The following is a 20,019-nucleotide window of genomic DNA, read 5'->3' as shown; positions in this document are numbered from 1 at the left end:
TCTTTTTCCCTACTCCTTCTTTCTTATTCCCAGCTCTTCAGTCATCCGTCCATTAATCTCAATATTACTTGATACCATTCATGCAAAACTAGCATGATTTTCATGCATGCTCAAGGAGGTGTTATTCAACTCCTATTCATCAACGGACTTCAAAGTAAACAGATTTATTGTAAGCTCTGAAGAATCTGAAAAATATATTTTCCATCTTTTTGGATCATTATCAGTATCAGTTCTTATAGGCTGATAAAAGTGGCTATTAAAACATTAGCTGACTCCATAACAGAAATTAAGGGAAGCACAGAAGATTGGGTCTGAAGACGAGCCCAGGATTCCATTTGAAGGATCTCCTTCTGGTGATGGTAAATTCTGAGTGCGTGCGTGTGTGTGTACATGTTTCTCTTTGTGGGAAGAGGGCGGTTTGTCAGAGAGGAGTAGAAGAATGTAAGAAAAGAAGTTGACTATATGGGGATGGCAAAAATAGAACATCTGGGCTACCATTCCCTAAATCTATACTTAAGGTATAGGTCACTGAGTGAGCCTTGCATCCTTTCCCAGTAAGCCAAATACAGCCCAAGCTTGCTGTTCAATTCAGCCTCCTATTCAGCCACTACCAACTGGCATTTATTAGGAAACCTATTTATACTCATCACCTAGACAATTTCTGTTCAGTCCCCAAAGTCTAAAGGCAAATCTATTGGTGTTTTTCTTCTGAGATTAAAAAGTGTCCTTGTAGGCTTTTAATTCAAAATTGGAATGATCTTTATTCAGGGCCTCTTGGGAATTTTACACAGCTCATGATGACTTAGGGAAGCAGTTATACTTTTGCTTCTCTTTAAAACATCTGTTCCCACTGCTAGGAATTTGGGTCACTGTTTTATTCTTTATATTTAACTATCTAGGGAATTACCAAGTTTCATATACAGACAGGCATGTATTTCTTAAAATGTCTTTTCTAGAAAAAGAAAAGGAAATGCAGGTGGCTTATGATAAATTGTGTCATGGCAGGGCATAATGTAAGGACAAGATTTTATTTATTTATTTATTTATTTTAAAAAAAATTTTTTTCAACGTTTATTTATTTTTGGGACAGAGAGAGACAGAGCATGAACGGGGGAGGGGCAGAGAGAGAGGGAGACACAGAATCGGAAACAGGCTCCAGGCTCTGAGCCATAAGATTTTATTTTTGATCTAACCCTAATCCTCACGCTAACTTGAATGCACCTAAAGTGTGATTATTCAATATGTAGAAAGAACATCCAGATATACCTCTTATGTGTATGAGGTATAATACACATTTTTCCCAGTAAAATACATGGAGAAAAATACATGGAGAGCCAGCAGGGCATAGTGGTTAAGAGACTGGTACCAATTTGCTGAGTTGGAATCCCAGCTCAATTCCTTACTAGCTGTATGATTTAGGGCAAGTTAAGCTAATCTTTTGGTGTCTCCATTTCCTCATATGTGGAAAAAAAAGATACCAGTACTTAACTCCTAGGATTGTTGAAAGATTTGTTGATTTAACTCATGTCAAGTTTTTAGAAGACTAAGCACATAATAATATTAGTTACTCTAGCCATACAGTTAGTTGATACTGAAATTAACCACACGATACATCACCCAGTCAGCAGTTGTGCATTTTCATCTGTCTTTAGGTCCCTGTCTGTTAACCCATTTAACTCCTAGAATATTTATGATTTTAAGAAGGTACATTCAATACAGCAAATTGATTTAATATAAAATATTATATATATACATATGTGTGTATATATATGTATGTGCGTGTGTGTGTGTATGTACTGCCAGATGCAGTAGTTAAATATCTAATCTGTATTAATTACTATCCTACACTACAAGCAAGAAAACTGAGGCCCAGAGGGAAAAGCTATTATCCTAGGTCCCTCAGCTAATAAGAGCTGGAGCCAGGGTTAAACCCAGTGGTTTACTCTATCCTCCTTCTGTTGCATTAAATCTATGTGGAAATATCTGGAGAAAGAGTCTAGTAAGTGCACACAAAGTAGCACAACATTCCATAAATGTATATTTATATACTTGAATTGGGAGAATCTTCCTGAATCAATACTATTTGACACAAAGCCTTAGTTTTCGGAGAAAAAAAAATTGCATGGAAATAAAAGGAAATATTCAGCTAGCTCATTCCATTGTCAGCGCTGTTGACAGGTGTTATGTTTTACTCTTTTCACCAGATTAAAAAAGCAGCTTGTCAACTATGTGAAGAACTGGTCAGTGGGTGTCTGGGTGGCCCAGGTAGTTAAGCATCTGACTCTTGATTTCAGTTCAGGTCCTGATCTCAGGATTCATGAGTTCGAGCCCTACACTGGGCTCTATGCTGACAGCATGGAGCATGCTGGGGATATTCTCTCTCTCTCTCTCTCTCTCTCTCTCTCTCCCCCTCCCCCTCCCCTACTCATGCATGCTTGCATGCTCTCTCTCTTTCTCAAAATAAATACACTTTTTTTTCTAAAAGAGTAACTGGTGAAATGATAATGCATTATTGTAGCCTAACTTTTCAGATGCAAATTATTTAAGATTCTGTGAATGCTAGTTCAAAGGGAATAGAGAAAAACCTGTGATAACCACTGTTTTCTCAGGCTCAATATTTTGCACAACTATTACAGGAATTTCTTTCGCCCAGCATATGAATCCAAGCTTGGACTTCAGCAGCAATGACCATTGATTTGTAAATTTGTGCCCCACTGCCTTTTGGGCTTTCTCCAGGCAGAAAACTGAGAAGTAACTTCTGACTGTCCAGCATGGTGCAGTCAAATAAGGAGATCTTCTCTCAAGCTGTGTTTCTCCAGGCAACCCCCCAAGCCCTCTCCATTCATTCCTCTCGCAGTGGCTGACAGTCCTTTCTTGAATGCCACAAACTAATTACGTAGTACCTAAACTGTTAAATGACCTCCACAATTTTCAACTTTGAAAAGATTAAAAAGAAAACAACAACAACAACAACACCCAAAACTCTGGACAATAGCCAGATTCTGTTCTGAGAACCTTTGATACAATTCATCAACAGATAGTTTTCTTCTCCAGTTTGAATAAAAAAAAAAAAAATAAATGAATGAATGAATGAATGAATGAAATCGCTATAGGCTTCTTCTGGTTCTACGCTAAAATATCCCAGAGGGTATAAATTCAAGATTGCTTCACAAATCCTACACAATTTTTACGGATGATGAACAACCCTGTGGGAAATAAATTATGATAGTCAGCTAGGAAATGGAAAATGTCTAAAAATTTCTAAAAATAATGATTACATTTCTCCACTGTTTGACACATAGCCGTTTTTACAGAAGCACATAGAGTCAGTGTTAGGAAGCGTTGCTTGTTGGTGCTTGTTGTAAAGCTGTTCTTTCTGGTTTTTCTTCACCAGAGACATTGGGAGGAAGTAGCCTTCAATGTCACATCCTGCAATAGTTCATCTTGCCTCCTCTCCCAAATCCATCTCTCATGTTTTCTCTGTCTTGGTGATAAAAATACTGTTACCATCCATTCTTCTTTCTTCCTGTAAAAATTAGAGAATGCTGCTCAATATTTAAATAGTTGAGTTTTAGTATGTTTCTTTCCTCAAAGGCAGTGTCTGTTATGATGCTGTATCAAAAATATATCTGAGAAGAATCTTCTCTTTCTTGTTTTTTGTTTTGCCACAGATAAAGAACATTAAAGCACACTGAACATTTTTTTGAAAATATTGAAAATGTGGACACTTTTCTTTATTATGTTTTGAAACAGAACTTGAATTTTTCATAACTGGTGTTTAATTGAGTTTGTTTTCTATTGTGTTTTCTCTTTATTTTACACCTCTTTTTTTTTTCTTTTTGTTCCTTCATCTATCTCACCTCCCTCCCTGCTGGCAACCACGTTTGTAGTTAAGAGTCTGTTTATTTTATTCTATACTTCTGAGATATTTTGTATCCTGAGAATCACCTCTTATGAAAGATAATTCTGTGCACTGTATTTAAAAAAATGACACATTTAACCAAATTTCCTCACTCTAGTCTGTTCTGTATCTAATACATTCTCAGTCTACTTATGTCCCATTAGTTACATTATACTGTTTCTGTTTCGTTCACATAGCAAGTAACCTTGCACACAGAAGGCACTGTAATTTTTTTTTAATTTTTATTTATTTTTGAGAGAGAGAGAGAGAGAGAGAGAGAGAGAGAGTGAGTGAGTGTGTGTGTGGGGGGGGGGGGGGGAGTAGAGATAGGCAGAGACAGAATCTGAAGGAGGCTCCAGGCGCTGAGCTGTCAGCTCGAACTCATGAATGCGGTGCTCGAACTCATGAACCGTGAGATCATGACCTGAGCAGAAGTTGGACGCTTAACTGACTGAGTCACCCAGGCGCCCCACTTTCTTACTTTCTTTCTTTTTTTTTTTTAGGAGGCGCTATAATTCTTAATTGAAGTGGGTCTGGCAAGGGGGTAACTCTTTCACCCAATGACTCACTCTTTCCAAAGCTGAGGAAGAGGCTTAGATAAAATGCTACTGTGTACAAAATAATGAGGTAGCACAAAGACTGAATTGAAATAAAGGAAGCTGGCTCTAGTGCAGGATAAAGTAGAACAAGCTTAGTTGGGGTGATTTTTTTTGTAACAAAGAAATAAAAGATTTGCTTACCAAAGCCTAAAGATACACTGTAAAATTAGATCTAATGTTACAAAACACAAGTACAGAATATGGCTGAATACTACTTCCTTTTCCTATAAAATATATGTATTCAGTGGTCTTACCTAGGTTATAGCTAGTAAGGTAAAACTCTGATGCAAAATCATGTCCTCCTTAGGATATATTTCTTTAAAAAATAATTCATTTGTAATTCCTTTAAAAAAAGTCTAAAAGAAAAACAGCTTTTATCTTATGACACAGTTTATACATCCCATAGTGAGATAATTTTCTCAAAACTTGAAATTTGGTGTCTTGTAGAAAAATGTTAACAAGGAAATTAATTTTCCAACTATTGGCATTACTGGAAAAATATTATGTATTAGTTTTTCTTTAGTTTAATGGGGTTTTGTTTATGCTGCTTTTCTTTTTATTATGTAATATTCGATGATTTATAGAATTTTATAATAATAGTATCAAATTGTATCCACAGTAATTCATCACCCTATTTAAGATCTGAATATCTCTAATATAACTGAATCGTCTGTGTGTTTTTCCCTATTTTATATTCCAGACCTTATGTATTCTGCTCCATTTTCCCCTCTTCGAGGTCAACTACTACTTTTTATGTTTACTGTTTCTTTACTTTTTATTATTTTTAAAAATTTTTTAAGAGTTCAGCTTTTAATTGAACAGGGCACAGAAGGGGTTTAGTCAAAAAGCTCAAAGTCCATGTCATCATCAGACTCTTCTGATTTTTCTTTCTTTCCTTCCACTTTCTTCTCCTTAGCTGGGCCTCCAGCTGCTGAGGTGGGCCCACCATCTCCGACCTTTGCAGATAAGGCTCCAGATGTTGAGGATGTTGGTCAGGGCCTTTGCAAATAAGGGAGGCCAGAAAAGTCCAACTTTTACACCTGCTGCTTTAACGAGGGCACTGATCTTCTCAGTCACCATTACCTCATCATTGTACAAGATGAGAGCAGAGTAGATGCAGATGAGCTTGAAGGCAGATGCCATTGTGCTGGAGAGGGCTGAGCAGGTGCTACTGGGCGCCATGCTAGTCCCGGATGAAGAGAGGGCCTCACCCCTATGTGGCCTTCCCTTCCGCGGAAGGACCTAGCATCTCACAGGCAGCTGAGGACAGTTTGCTTTTTATTTTAAAAAGCTTTCCCACATTTGTAAGTTGTTGCTGATGAATATATTGTGTAAAGAAGTATGCAGTCTTCTGGAGCTTGTTTTTTTTTGCTTATTACTAATATTTACCCATATTATCATTCATAACTATATCTGTTCTTTTGACTGATTTTTGATATTTTATTGGCTAAATACACCACAGTTTAGTTATCTCTCTCTGGTCCATGGAATCTAGGTTGCTGTTACTAACAATAAGGCTATGAACGGTTTTTACACATCTATACGTGCATGTCATATATAGGTCATACACTTACAAGCGGAATTTACAAGTACTGAATGAAGTATGCACATGATCAAATTTACAAGATAAGACTAAACTGTTGTCCAAAATTGTTAAACCAATTTAGACATTTCCTGGTAGTTTATAAGGATTCACAGTGCTCCCTAGCCTTATCAGCACTTGTTATTATCAGATTTACTCATTTTGTCTATTTACTGGGTGTAATATTTTATGTTTTTCATTTTAATTTATATTGCTGTAATGACTAAGGTTGAACGTCTTTTTGTTTGATTACCATTACTGTTTCCAATTAATGTGGCTACTAATCCTTTTGTGTTTTTTGTTTCTGTCAGATTATCTTTCCTTGTTGATTTGTAGTTCTTCATTGATTAGGTTATTAATTTTATTCTCCTAATTTCTGCCTTGAATGATCACTCTATTTGTGGTGTTTTTTGGTAAACACAGATTGTTGAATTTAGCATAATTATATTTATCAAGCTTTATATGGTTAAGTCTTTTTTTTGTGTCTCAAGAAATTCTACCCCTTATCTTTATATATTATATTTCTCAAATATATTTACCTAGGTAACATTCTAAGTGTGTTAAAAATTGCCATTCACTGTATGTCTGTAATTCTTCTAGAGTTAATTTTTGTGTGTAATGAAAACAGAAAAATATAATTTTATTTATTTTTTAATTAGGAAAAACAGTGTTCCAGTACTTGAATAGTCCCTCTTTTCTACATTTTTTCTATATCCCGTTTGTTATACTTTATCCCATTTGTTAATTAATATTTGCCAATATTCCATTTATTATACTTTAAATTTTCACAGGTATGATGGGCTGGTTTTGACTCTGACCTGTTAGTCATTTTTTTCTGTACTTATAGTAAGGCATTATTTACTTTAAGTGTTGATATCTAAAAAGGCAAGCCCCTTCGACTCTTCTTCTCTGCTACCTTTCCTCACCTCCTCTGTCTCTTTTCTTGTTAAAAGGTTTCATGTGCCTTTGTTCTTTGTAAAATTAGCATAACAAATTCCTTGAAATTATGTTCGAACTTTGTTAAAATTGTTCTCATCTATAAGATCCATTTGGGGATTAATAATGTCTTTCAATATTGAGACCTTCTATCTATAAACTTGGTATACCTCACCATTGGCATCTCTTGTTGCATAGACTCATTGGTACTTTATATTTTCATGATATTATAATGTATTTTGCACATTTGCATGTATATTGTTCTATTCAACAAATTCTTATTGAGTCCCTACTATGTGTCAGGTACTGTTCTAGGTGTATAAGACAGAGCCGTTAAAAAGAAAATTAAGAAAGTAAGTTAAAAAAATTATTTCCTTATATACTTTTTATTCTGTGCTGGATGGACAACAGACAAATGGGTAAACTAGTAAAAACTGCTATAGGGAAAAAAAAAACACAGGGAAGCTTAACAGTTAGTGATAGTGGTTTTGATAGTGGGCTATAATTTTAAATACGGTAGTGAGAGAAGTTCTTACTGACAATAAGACTTGTGAATGAATTCTTGAATAATATGAGATTTTTTGTTGTTGTTTGTTGGTACCTAGAAAATGCACTTTAATGTTAATACGCGTCTTCAGTTACCTTGTTAAACTCTCTTAAACTCTGTTAGTTTCATGAGTTTGCCTGTAGATTATTTTGGATTTGCTATGTACACCATGATAAGTAAATATATTATCTATGATTAAAAAAATCAATTTATTTCTACTTGTTTCTTTTCTTTCTCCATGTCCTCTTGTCCTGTCTTATTTCACTGTCTAAGGACTTTTTATGTTGAATATTGAATTTCCACTAGTGATAAGTTGATTTTTTGTCTTGCTTCTGATACTAACAGAATCTTTAAAAAAAAAATTCTCCATTAAGGATGATGTTTGCTCTGAATTTTTTATTAAAATAATTTTTTAATGTTTATTTTTGTGAGAGAGAGAGGGGGAGAGAGAGAGAGAGGGAGAGAGATAAGCAGGAGAGGGCCAGAGAGAGAGGGAGATGGAGACACAGAATCCGAAGCAGTCTCCAGGCTCTGAGCTTTCAGCACAGACCCTGATGTAGGGCTTGAACTCACAAACCACGAGATCATGAGCTGAGCTGAAGTTGGGACGCTTAACGAGTTGAGTCACCCAGGCTCCCTTATTCTGAATTTTTCATAGATAAGTTTTATCCAATTAAGAAGATTTTGTCTTCTAGTTCATGTTTTTTTAACATATTTCTTTATCATGAGGGGTGTTTAATTTTTTGAGTGTTTAATCTGTGGATTTTTAGACGGTCTTTTCAATTGTCTCATAATCTGTCATTGTGGTAGAGTATTTTTAGAAACTTGATCAGCTGAAGCGTCCTAATATAAACTCAACTCAATTTAACATACCACTGACATTTATTTGCTAAGAACCCTTAAAAGATTTCTGGTCTATATTCATGAGTGAGAGGGCTTTTTTTTTTTTTTTAAAAATCTCATCATATTATTGTTTTAGTATCATAGACAAATTGAGAGCAGTTTCTTATATTTGGGAGAATCATGTACAATTGCAGTTGTTCTTTGAAAAATTGGTAGATGTCACTTGTAAATCCTGGGACTTTCTTTGTGCTAGAATTTTTGCTTAACAAATACATGTCTTAATGATTACAAGACTATTCAAACTTTTTTTTTCTTAAGGAAATTTTAGTAAATTTTAATTCTGTTTCAATTTTAACTTGCCAAATTGAACATCATTAGGATAATAACTCTAAATGTTTTTTTTAAATTTACCTATATTTATCTATTTCTTTGCTCACAATTCTTTCTTTTAAACATTTTTTCCAACTATATTGAGGTAACATTTACATACAATAATGTGTAAATTTAAGGTGTAAAATGCATTGATTTGATAATATATTACCTATATGTTACATCATGATTACCACAGTAGCATTTGATGACACTGCGATCATGTCACATAATCCTTTCTTTTTTTGTGATAAAAACATTTAAGATGTGCTTTCTTAGCAACTTTCAAGTATATAATGCAGTATTTTTAATTATCTCAATGTTGTGCATTAGATCCCCAGAATTTATTCATCTTCTAACTGGTAGTCAGTACTACTTGACCAACATCTCTCCATTTACCCCACCTTGGCAACTCCCATTCTATTCTCTGTTTCTGCAAGTTCACCTTTGTTTAGTTGCCACACATAAGTGTCACCGTATAGTTTTTGTCTTTGACTTATTTCACTTAGCATTATACCCTCACAGCCCATCCCTGTTGTCACAAATGGCAGGATTTCTTTCTCATGGCTGAATAACATTTCCTCGTATATGTACACACAATATCTTCTTTATCCATTCATCCATTGGTGGATACAGGTTGCTTCTATATCTTGGTTCTTGTGAATAATCCTACAATAACCGTAATAATCCTGCATATATCTCTTCAATATCCTGTTTTCCTTTCCTTTGCATATATATCCAGAAGTGGGATTGCTGGATTATGCATTAGTTCTATTTTTAAATTTTGGAGTAACCTCCATACTGTTTTCCATAGTGGTTGCATCAGTGTCCATTACCACCAACAGTGTGCAAGGGTTCCCTTTTCTCCACATCCTTGTCAATTCTTGTCATTTCTTATCCTTTTGATTATTCTAAAAGATGTGAGATGATATTTCATTATGGTTTTAGTTTGCATTTCCCTAATCATTGGTGATGTTTAACTTCTTTCCATGTATCTGTTGGCTACCTGTAGATTTTGTTTTGAAAAATGTCTATTCAGTCCCTTTGCCAATTTTAAAAATCAGATTGGAATCTTAATGAGTTGCATGAGTTCTTTATATATTTGAGAGTTTAATCCCTTATCAGGTATATGGTGTGCAAACATCTTCTTTTAGGTTGCTTTTTTCATTTTGTTGATTGTTTCTTTTGCTGTGCAGAAGATACTTGGTTTGATGCAGTCCCACTTATTTTTTGTCTTTGTTGTTTGTGGCTTTTCATGTCATATGTGAAAATTCTTTGCCAAGGCCAATGTCATGGAGCTTTTCCCCTATGTTTTCCTCTGCGAGACTTATGGTTTCAGGTCTTGTATTTAAGTCTTTAATCCATTTTGAGTTAATTTTTGTGAATAGTGTAAGATAGGGATCCAATTTTATTTTTCTGCATGTGGTTATCCAGTTTTCTCAAAATCATTTCTCAAAGAGATTATTCTTTCCCCACTGAGTATTTTTGGGTCTCTTGTCAAATGTTGGTTGGCTACATATGTGTGTGTTTATTTCTGGGCTCTCGATTCTCCTTTGAGTTTGTTTTTATGCCAGCACCATAGTGTTTTGAGTACTGCAGCTTGGTAGTAGAGTTTCAAATCAGGAAGTGTGATGTCCCTGGCTTTGTTCTTTTTTTCTCAGGATTGCATTTGCTATTTTGAGTCTTTTGTGGTTGTACATAAACTTTAGTATTATTTTTTTCTGTGAGAAATACCATTGGAATTTTGATAGGGGTATTATTGAATCTATATAGCTTTAGGGATTGTGGACACTTAAGCAATATTTATTGTAACTCATTAACATGGGATATCTTTCCATTTGTGTCTTCTTCAATTTTGTATTGAACAATTATTGAATTTTTAATTATTTTTTATTAATTTATTGTCAAGTTAGCTTACATACTGTGTAGTCTTGGCTTCAGGAGTAGATTCCCATGATTCATCACTTATATATAATACCCATTGCTCATCCCAACAAGTGCCCTTCTCAATACCCATCACCTATTTTCCTCACCCCCATCAGCCATCAGTTTGTTTTCTATATTTAAGAGTCTCTTATGGTTTGCCTCCCTCTCTGTAACTTATTTTTCCTTCCCTTCCCATATGTTCTTCTGTTAAGTTTCTCAAATTACATGAGTGAAAACCTATGATGTCTGTCTTATTCTGATTTATTTCACTTAGCGTAATACCCTTCAATTCCACTGATGTTGTTGCAAATAGCAAGATTTGATTCTTTTTCATTCCTGAGTAGTATTCCATTGTGTGTGTGTGTGTGTGTGTGTGTGTGTGTGTGTGTGTGTGTGTATTCCGTATATTCCATATACCCAATTTGTGTGTGTGTGTGTATAAATATATACCACCTCTTCTTTATCCATTCATCAGTTGATAGACATTTGGGCTCTTTCCATAATTTGGTTATTATTTATAGTACTGCTCTAAGCATGGGGGTACACATGCCCCTATGAATCAGTACTCCTGTATCTTTGGATAAATTCTTAGTAGTGCAATTGCTGGGTTGTAGGGTAATTCCATTTTTAATTTTTTGAGGAACCTCCACAGTGTTTTCCAGAGTGGTTTTACCAGTTTGCATGTTCACCAACAGTGCAAGAGGGTTCCCTTTTCTCCACATCTTCACCAACATCTGTTGTTTCGTGAGTTGTTAATTTTAGCCACTCTGACTAGTGTGAGGTGGTATCTCATTATGGTTTTGATTTGTATTTCCCTGATGATGAGTGATGTTGGGCATCTTTTCATGTGCCTGTTAGCCATCTGGATGTCTTCTTTGGAAAAGTTTCTATTCATATCTTCTGCCCATTTCTTCACTAGGTTATGTTTTTCAAGTGTTGAGTTTGGGAAGTTCTTTCTAGATTTTGGATACTAACCCTTTATCCAATATGTCATTTACAAATATCTTCTCCCATTCCATCGGTTGCCTTTTAGTTTTGTTGATTGTTTCATTTACTGTGCAGAAGCTTTTTATCTTGATGAGGCCCCAAAAGTTCATTTTTGCCTTCATTTCCCTTGTCTTCAGGGACATTTCAAGTAAGAAGTTGCTGCAGCCGAGGTCAAAGAGACTGCTGCTTCTTTTCTCCTGTAGGATTTTGATGGTTTCCTGTCTCACATTTAGGTCTTTCATCCATTTTGAATTTATTTTTGTGTATGGTGTAAGAAAGTGGTTAGTTTCATTCTTCTGCATGTTGCCGTGCACTTCTTCCAGAACCATTTGCTAAAGAGACTGTCTTTTTTCCATTGGATACTCTTTCCTGCTTTGTCAAAGATTAGTTACCCATATAATTGTGAGTCCCTTTCTGCATTCTCTATTCTGTTCCATTGGTCTATGTGTCTGTTTTTGTGCCAATACCATACTGTCTTGGATTCCTTGATACTTCTTTCTATTGCTTCATTATTGGTGTATAGAAATGCACTGAGTTCTGTACATTGGTTTTATATCCTTCAACTTTGCTGAATTCATGAATGAGTTCCAGTAGTTTTTTGGTAGAGTCTTTCAGGTTTTCCATGCAGAGAATCATGTCATCTGTGAAAAGTGAAAGTTTGACTTCTTCTCTGCCAGTTTAGATGCCTTTTATTTCATTCTGTTGCCTGAATACTGAGGCTAGAACTTCCAACACCATGTTAAATAATAGTGGTGAGAGTGGACATATCTGTTGTGTTCCTGATCACAGGGCGAAAGCTCTCAGTTTTTCCCCATTGAGATGATATTATCTGTGGGCCTTTAATATATGGCTTTTTTGATGTTAAATTATGTTCCCTCTATCCCGAATTTCTTGAGGTTTTTTTTTTTAGAAGAAAGGATGCTATATTTTGTCAAATGCTTTTTCTGCATCTATTGACAGGGTCATATGGTTCTTATCTTATTTCTTACCTTATTTCTTCTATTAATGTGATGTATCACGTTGATTGATTTGTGAATATTGAACCAGCCCTGCAGCCCAGGAATGAATCCCACTTGATCATGGTGAATAATTCTTTTAATATATTTGAATTTGATTTGCTATTAACTTGTTGAGAATTTTTGCATCCATGTTCATCAGGGATATTGTCCTGTAATTCTTTTTAGTTGGGTCTGTCTGGTTTGGGACTCAAGGTAATGCTGGCTTCATAAAATGACTCTGGAAGCTTTCCTTCCATTTCTTTTCTTGCTTTGCTTTGCTTTGCTTTCTTTCTTTCTTTCTTCTTCTTTTTCTTCTTCTTCTTTTTTTTTTTTTGAACAGCTGGAGAAGAATAGGCATTAACTCTTCTTTAAATGTCTGGTAGAATTCCCCAGGGAAACCACCTGGCCCAGGACTCTTATTTGTTGGAAGATTTTTGATAACTAATTCAATTTCTTCACTGGTTGCAGGTCTGTTCAAGTTTCCTATTCCCATTTGAGTTTTGGTAGTGTGTGGGTATCTAGGAAATTGTCCATTTTTTCCAGATTGTTCAGTTTGTTGGCATATAATTTTTCATAGTATTCTCTAGTAATTTTTTGTATTTCTGTGGTGTTGGTTGTGATCTCTCCTCTTTCATTCATGATTTTATCTAACTGGGTCCTCTCTCTTTTTGATCAGTCTGGATAGGGGTTTATCAATTTTGTTTATTCTTTCAAAAAACCAGCTCTTAGTTTCACTGATCTGTTCTATTATTTTATTTTGTCTTTTGGATTCTCTATTGTTTACTTCTGCTCTCATCTTTATTATTTCTCTTCTTCTGCTGGCTTTGGGCTTTCTTTGCTGTTGTCTTTCTAGTTCCTTTAGGTGTGAGGTTAAGTTCTGTATTTGGGACCTTTCTTGCTTCTTGAGATAGGCCTGGATTGCAATGTGTTTTCCTTTTAGGACTGCCTTTGCTGCATCCCAAAGGGTTTGGACTGTCGTGTTTTCATTTTCATTTGCTTCCATATATTTTTTAAATTTCTTCTTTAATTTCCTAGTTGACCCATTCATTCTTTAGTAGGATGTTTTTAACCTCCATTTATCTGGGGGCTTTCCAAATTTTTTCTTATGGTTGATTTCACGTTTCATAGCATTGTGAACTGAAAATATGCATGGTATGATCTCAATCCTTTTATATTTGTTGATGGCTGTTTTATGACCCAGTATGTGATCTATTTTGGAGAATGTGCCATGTGCACTCAAGAAGAACATGTATTCTGCTGTTTTTGGATGAAAAGTTCTGAATATATCTGTTAAGTCCATCTGGTCCAATGCGTCATTCAGAGCTGTTGTTTCCTTATTGATTTTTCTGCCTAGATGATCTGTCCATTGTTGTAAGTGGAGTGTTAAAGTCCCCTACAATCCTGGTATTATTATCTATATGTTTATTTATGTTTGTGATTAGTTGGTTTATATATTTGGGTGTCTTCACATTGAGGGCATAAACATCTATAATAGTTAGCTCTTCTTCATAGATAGACTCCTTGATAATGATACAATGCACTTCTTCATCTCTTGTTACAGTCTTTATTTTAAAATCTAGTTTGTCTGATATAAATATGGCTATTCTGGTTTTCTTTTGACATCCAGTGGCATGAGAGATGGTTCTCCATCCCCTCACTTTCAATCTGAAGGTGTCCTCATGTCTAAAATAAGTCTCTTATAGACAGCATATAGATGAATCTTGTCTTTTTTTTCTTTTTATCAATTCTGCTACCCTGTATCTTTTGATTGGGGCATGTAGTCCATTTACATTCAGAGAGATTATTGAAGGATATGGATTTAGTGTCATTGTGTTATCTGTAGGTTTGGTGCTTGTGGTGATGTCTCTGGTCCTTTGTAGTCTTTACTGCTTTCTACTCACAGAGTCCCCCTTAGGCTCTCCTGCAGGGCTAGTTTAGTGGTCATGAACTCCTTTAGTTTTTATCTGGGAAAGCCTTATCTGCCCTTCTATTCTGAATGACAGTCTTGCTGGATAAAGGATTCTTGGCTGTGTATTTTTTCTATTCAGCACATTGAATATTTCCTGCCACTCCCTTCTGGCCTGCCAAGTTTCAGTGGACAGGTCTACTACCACTCTTCTGTGTCTACCCTTGTAGGTTAAGGCCCATTTGTACCCAGCTGCTTCCAGAATTCTCTCTTTATCTTTGTATTCTGCCAGTTTCACTCTGATATGTCATGGTGTTGACCTGTTTTTGACTTTGTAGGAAGTTCTCTGTGCCTCCTGAACTTGGATGTCTGTTTCCTTCTCCAGATTAGGGAAGTTCTCAGCTGTAATTTGTTCAAATAAACCTCTGCCTCTTTCTCTCTCTCTCCTTCTTCTGGAACTCCTACAATATGGATATTATTTCATTGAATTTTATTGAATCTCTTAGATCACTAATTCTCCCCTCATGGTCCAGTAAGTTCTTTTACCTCTTTTTTCCAGGTTCATCATTTTCCATAATTTTATCTTCTGTTTCACCTATTCTTTCCCCTGCTTCTTCCATCCTTGCTGTCACTGCATCTAGTTTATTTTGCACCTCATTTACAATATTCTTAATTTGTCGTGATTGTTTCTTAGTTCCTTGATCTCTGCAGCAATAGATTCTCTGCTGTCTCCTATGCTTTTTCAAGCCCAGCTATTAGTCTTATGAATATTATTCTAAATTCTTGTCCAGATATATTATTTATATCTGTTTTGAGTAATTATCTGGCTGTTATTTCTTCCTGGAATTTCTTTTAAGGGAAACTCTTCCATTTCATCATTTTTGCTAGGTTTCTGTCTTTTATAGGTTTTAATAACTTGTTATGTGTCCTGCATCTGCAAGTACTGCTATATTAAAAAGGTATCATACACTGTCCAGGGTTGTGTATAATATCGTTTCTTCTCATACCATACCATACCATTTTTAGATTCATAACAAAAAATCTTATGATCATGCAATTCTAGTTTGACATTTACTATTGGAATTTTGAGAATTACTATACTTATTTAGCATCTATTGTTGCTTTTTGAGATGCCTGTTATTGATCTAATTATCTTTTTTTAAATAGGTGATCTGTCATTTATCTCTTGTTTAACATCTTTGTGTCTTTGGTTTCACTACAGTGTGGATTATATCTAAATTATCTTTCTCGGTACATTTTGTGCTTTCTGTGTACATACTTACATATCTTTGATAAGCTCTGAAAATTTCTCACCATTATTCTATTGTAATGGCCATTTCTAGCCATTCTAGCCAATAGTCTTACCATAAGCCAAATTTTACAAAGGAGAAATCGAGAAAAGGAGAGAATAAGTAACTTGCCAAAAGTCACATCATCAAAAAGTTCAGTGATCAACTGGGATCTGATTATGTATAATTTGCACACTCTTATTCTATACTTTGTGTCTTTTAACTTTTTTCTCATATTTTCTCTTTCCCTGTTCTGATCTCTGTGTTATTGCTATATATATCTCTGCTAGGTTACTAATTATCTCCTTAGTCTGTCTCTGTTTCTCTCTCTCTTTCTCTCTTCCTTTGTTTCTTTGTCTTGTTTGTTAAATTACACATGTGAATGAAATCATATGGTATTTATTGTTCTCTGACTGGCTTCTTTCAGTTAGCATTATAGTCTCTAGATCGATTCATGTTGTTGCAAATGGCAGGATTTCATTCCTTTTTATGACTGAATAATATTCCACTGTGTGTGTGTGTGTGTGTGTGTGTGTGTGTGTGTGTATTTATGTATGTATATATATCACATCCTTATCCATTAATCTGTCAGTGGACACTGGGCTGCTTCCATAGTCTGGCTATTATAAATAATGCTGCAAGTAACATAGAGGTTCATGTATCTTTTCAATTAGTGTTTTTGTATTCTTCTGGGTAAATACCCAATAGAGCAATTCCTGGATTGTAGGATAGTTCTATTTTTAATTTTTTCCCATGTGTATTCCACTTTAATTTTCTTAATTAATTTTAAATTTTTCATCCAAGTTAGTTAACATATAGTGCAACAATGATTTCGGGAGTAGATTCCTTAATGCCCCTTATCCATTTAGCCCAACCCCCCTCCCACAACCCCTCCAGTAACCCTCTGTTCTCTACATTTAAGAGTCTTTTCTGTTTTTCACCCTCTCCCTGTTTTTATATTATTTTTGCTTCCCTTCCCTTATGTTCATCTATTTTGTGTCTTAAATTCGTCATGTGTAAAGTCATATGATTTTTGTCTTTCTCTAATTTCGCTTAGCATAAATACCCTCCAGTTCCATCCTTGTAGTTGCAAATGGCAAGATTTCATTCTTTTTGATTGCCGAGTAATACTCCATTGTGTGTGTGTGTGTGTGTGTGTGTGTGTATCACATCTTTATCCATTCACCCATTGATGGACATTTGGGCTCTTTCCATACTTTGGCTATTGTAGATACATTGGGGTTCATGTGCCCCTTTGAAACAGCACATGTATCCCTTGGATAAATACCTAGTAGTGCAATTGCTGGGTCATAAGGTAGTTCTATTTTTAATTTTTTGAGGAAACTCCATACTATCTTCCACGGTAGCTGCACCAGTTTCCATTTCCACCAACAGTGCATGAGGGTTCCTCTTTCTCCGCATCCTCCACAACATCTGTGGTTGCCTGAGTTGTTAATGTTAGCCATTCTGTAAGGTCTGAAGTGCTGTCTCATTGTAGTGGTGATGTGCATTTGCCTGATGATGAGTGATGTTGACCATCTTTTCATGTCTGTTGGCATCTGTATGTTCTTGCAGAAATGCCTTTTCATGTCTTCTGCCCATTCTTTCTCATTTCTTATTCTGTATTTTTATCTCTTTAAAAATTTCACATATAGTGAATTTGTTTTTCATACCCAATAATTCTGGATTATGAATTGGTTGGTTATTACATTTCTCTTCAGTTCTGTTGACCCTCACTGATGGATGTGTATTTTTTAAATATAATTTATTGTCAAATTGGCTTCCATACAACACCCAGTGCTCGTCCCAACAAGTGCCCTCCTCGATGCCCATCACCCACTTTTCCCTCTCCCCCACCCCCTATCAATCCTCAGTCTGTTCTCTGTATTTAAGAATCTCTTATGGTTTGCCTCCATCCCTCTCTGTAACTTTTTTTTCTTCCCTTCACTTCCCCATGGTGTTCTGTTAAGTTTCTCAAGATCCACATATGATTAAAAAAACATATGGTATCTGTCTTTCTCTGACTGACTTATTTTACTCAGCATAATACCTTCCAGTTCCATCCATGTTGCTGCAAATGGCAGGATTTCATTCTTTCTCATTGCCAACTAATATTCCATTGTATATATAAACCACATCTTCTTTATCTGTTCATCAGTTGATGGACACTTAGGTTCTTTCCATAATTTGGCTATTGTTGAAAGCACTGCTATAAACATTAGGGTACATGTGCCTCTATGCATCAGCACTCCTGTATCCCTTGGGTAAATTCCTAGCAGTATTATTGCTGGGTCATAGGGTAGTTCTATTTTTAATTTTTTGAGGAACCTCCACACTGTTTTTCCAGAGTGGCTGTACCAGTTTGCGTTCCTACCAACGGTGCAAGAGGGTTCCCATTTCTCCACATCCTTGCCATCATTTATAGTCTCCTGATTTGTTAATTTTAGCTACTCTGGTGTGAGGTAGTATCTCATTGTGGCTTTGATTTGTATTTTCCTGATGATGAGTGACGTTGAGTATCGTTTCATGTATTGCTGGCCATCTGATGTCTTCTTTGGACAAATGTCTATTCATGTCCTCTGCCCATCTCTTCACTGGATTATTTGTTTTTTGGGTGTGGAGTTTGGTGATTTCTTTATAGATCTTGGATACTAGCCCTTTATCCGATACGTCATTTGCAAATATCTTTTCCCATTCCCTCGGTTGTCTTTTAGTTTTGTTGATTGTTTCCTTTGTGGTACAGAAGCTTTTTATCTTGATGAGGTCCCAATAGTTCATTTTTGCTTTTAATTCCCTTGCCTTTGGAGATGTGTCAAGTAAGAAATTGCTGCAGCTGAGGTCAAGAGGTTGTTGCCTGTTTTCTCCTTTAGGGTTTTGATGGTTTTCTGTCTCACATTCAGGTCTTTCATGGATGTGTATTTCTATGTTTGCTTACTGACTGTTTATTGTGGACTCCTCTATCTTATCAAAACTAATCTGCAGGAATTCTGAGTATATAAGTGGGAGACATTTTTCACTATGAAAATTTTATATTTTGCAAGATTCAGGGTCAGTAGTGACCTGGGACTACTTAGTTCCCTTTAATGATTTCATGATTAATGCAAGAGTTTCAAGTTTTGCCCCATTCTTGCCAAGGCCTAGGGGCATATTCTCTGAATGGCAGTGCTGATGAAGGCATCTAACACCAGGTGAATCTCCCTTAAAAAAATCCCTGCTCCATTTACCTCTTCTTACTACTTTTTTCTCTAGTTTCAGCTAGACACTTTTTCTATTTTTAGAAATTTCTCTTATGTTTAGGAAATTCAGTAATTTCATAAAAGTAGATTTGTTATACTTTAAGCTCTGGTTCTATTTTTAGCAGGAGGAGACTTTAGCCTAGGTAATTCACATTCTGACTATTCTTTTGTTTCTCTCCTAGTTCTTTAAACTGTACTATTTAATTTTCAAACTTCAACATAGGTAATATTCCTTGTAAATTATTTAAGAATTTAAAAAGTCTGTATGTGATGCACAACTAAATTATACCATAATTAGCCAATGGCTGTTACACTAATCACTTAAAAAATTAAACTAACATATTTTTAAAAACTATCAGAAATCTAGGTATTAACAACTGGTGATATTTTTCCCATGTTTGTGAAGACAGTCTTTTTATGAAATTAATAGCCTGATTTTGAGGTTTTATTTGCATTCCTATAGAGGCATTAGAATACATACAAACCATAATAAATTGTTTCTGACCTATTTATTAATTTCCTTTTTTGTTAATTATATCTCTTTATTATTCAAAAGATTCCTTTTGGGGAGGAAAATAACTTGGGAATAAACAAAATTCATTTAATTACCAATTTGAAAAATTTTATTTTTTTTATCATAAAGAAGTTACTTTTTTGGTTGTGTCTTTTAGTATTTGTTGTTTATTTTATTTAAAGGAAATTAAATATTCGTGGGTTTTTATACGTTCTATAAGGGTGTCTGTATGACAGAGATAAAACCTCTTTGAAAACGATTGTTTTTGGAAACATTACGTCTTTATGTCAATGAATGGCTATTATATATATATAATTGTAATTAATCTTATGCATATAATCTAGTATAACAAGTTTCCTCCTTCTATGCACATATGTGCATCATAC

General features: G+C 35.1%; 1 pseudogene; it reads right to left on the bottom strand.

Annotated features, from left to right (window-relative positions):
• Positions 1–5,336: 5,336 nt before the first annotated feature.
• LOC106981853 (60S acidic ribosomal protein P1-like) lies at positions 5,337–5,788 on the bottom strand (annotated as a pseudogene).
• Positions 5,789–20,019: the final 14,231 nt, after the last annotated feature.

The sequence above is a fragment of the Acinonyx jubatus genome, chromosome B3, assembly GCF_027475565.1.
Source record: "Acinonyx jubatus isolate Ajub_Pintada_27869175 chromosome B3, VMU_Ajub_asm_v1.0, whole genome shotgun sequence".
In the NCBI taxonomy this organism is placed as follows: Eukaryota; Metazoa; Chordata; class Mammalia; order Carnivora; family Felidae; genus Acinonyx; species Acinonyx jubatus.
Note: the sequence above shows the minus strand (reverse complement) of the source record. Positions and strands in the feature narration are given on the sequence as shown.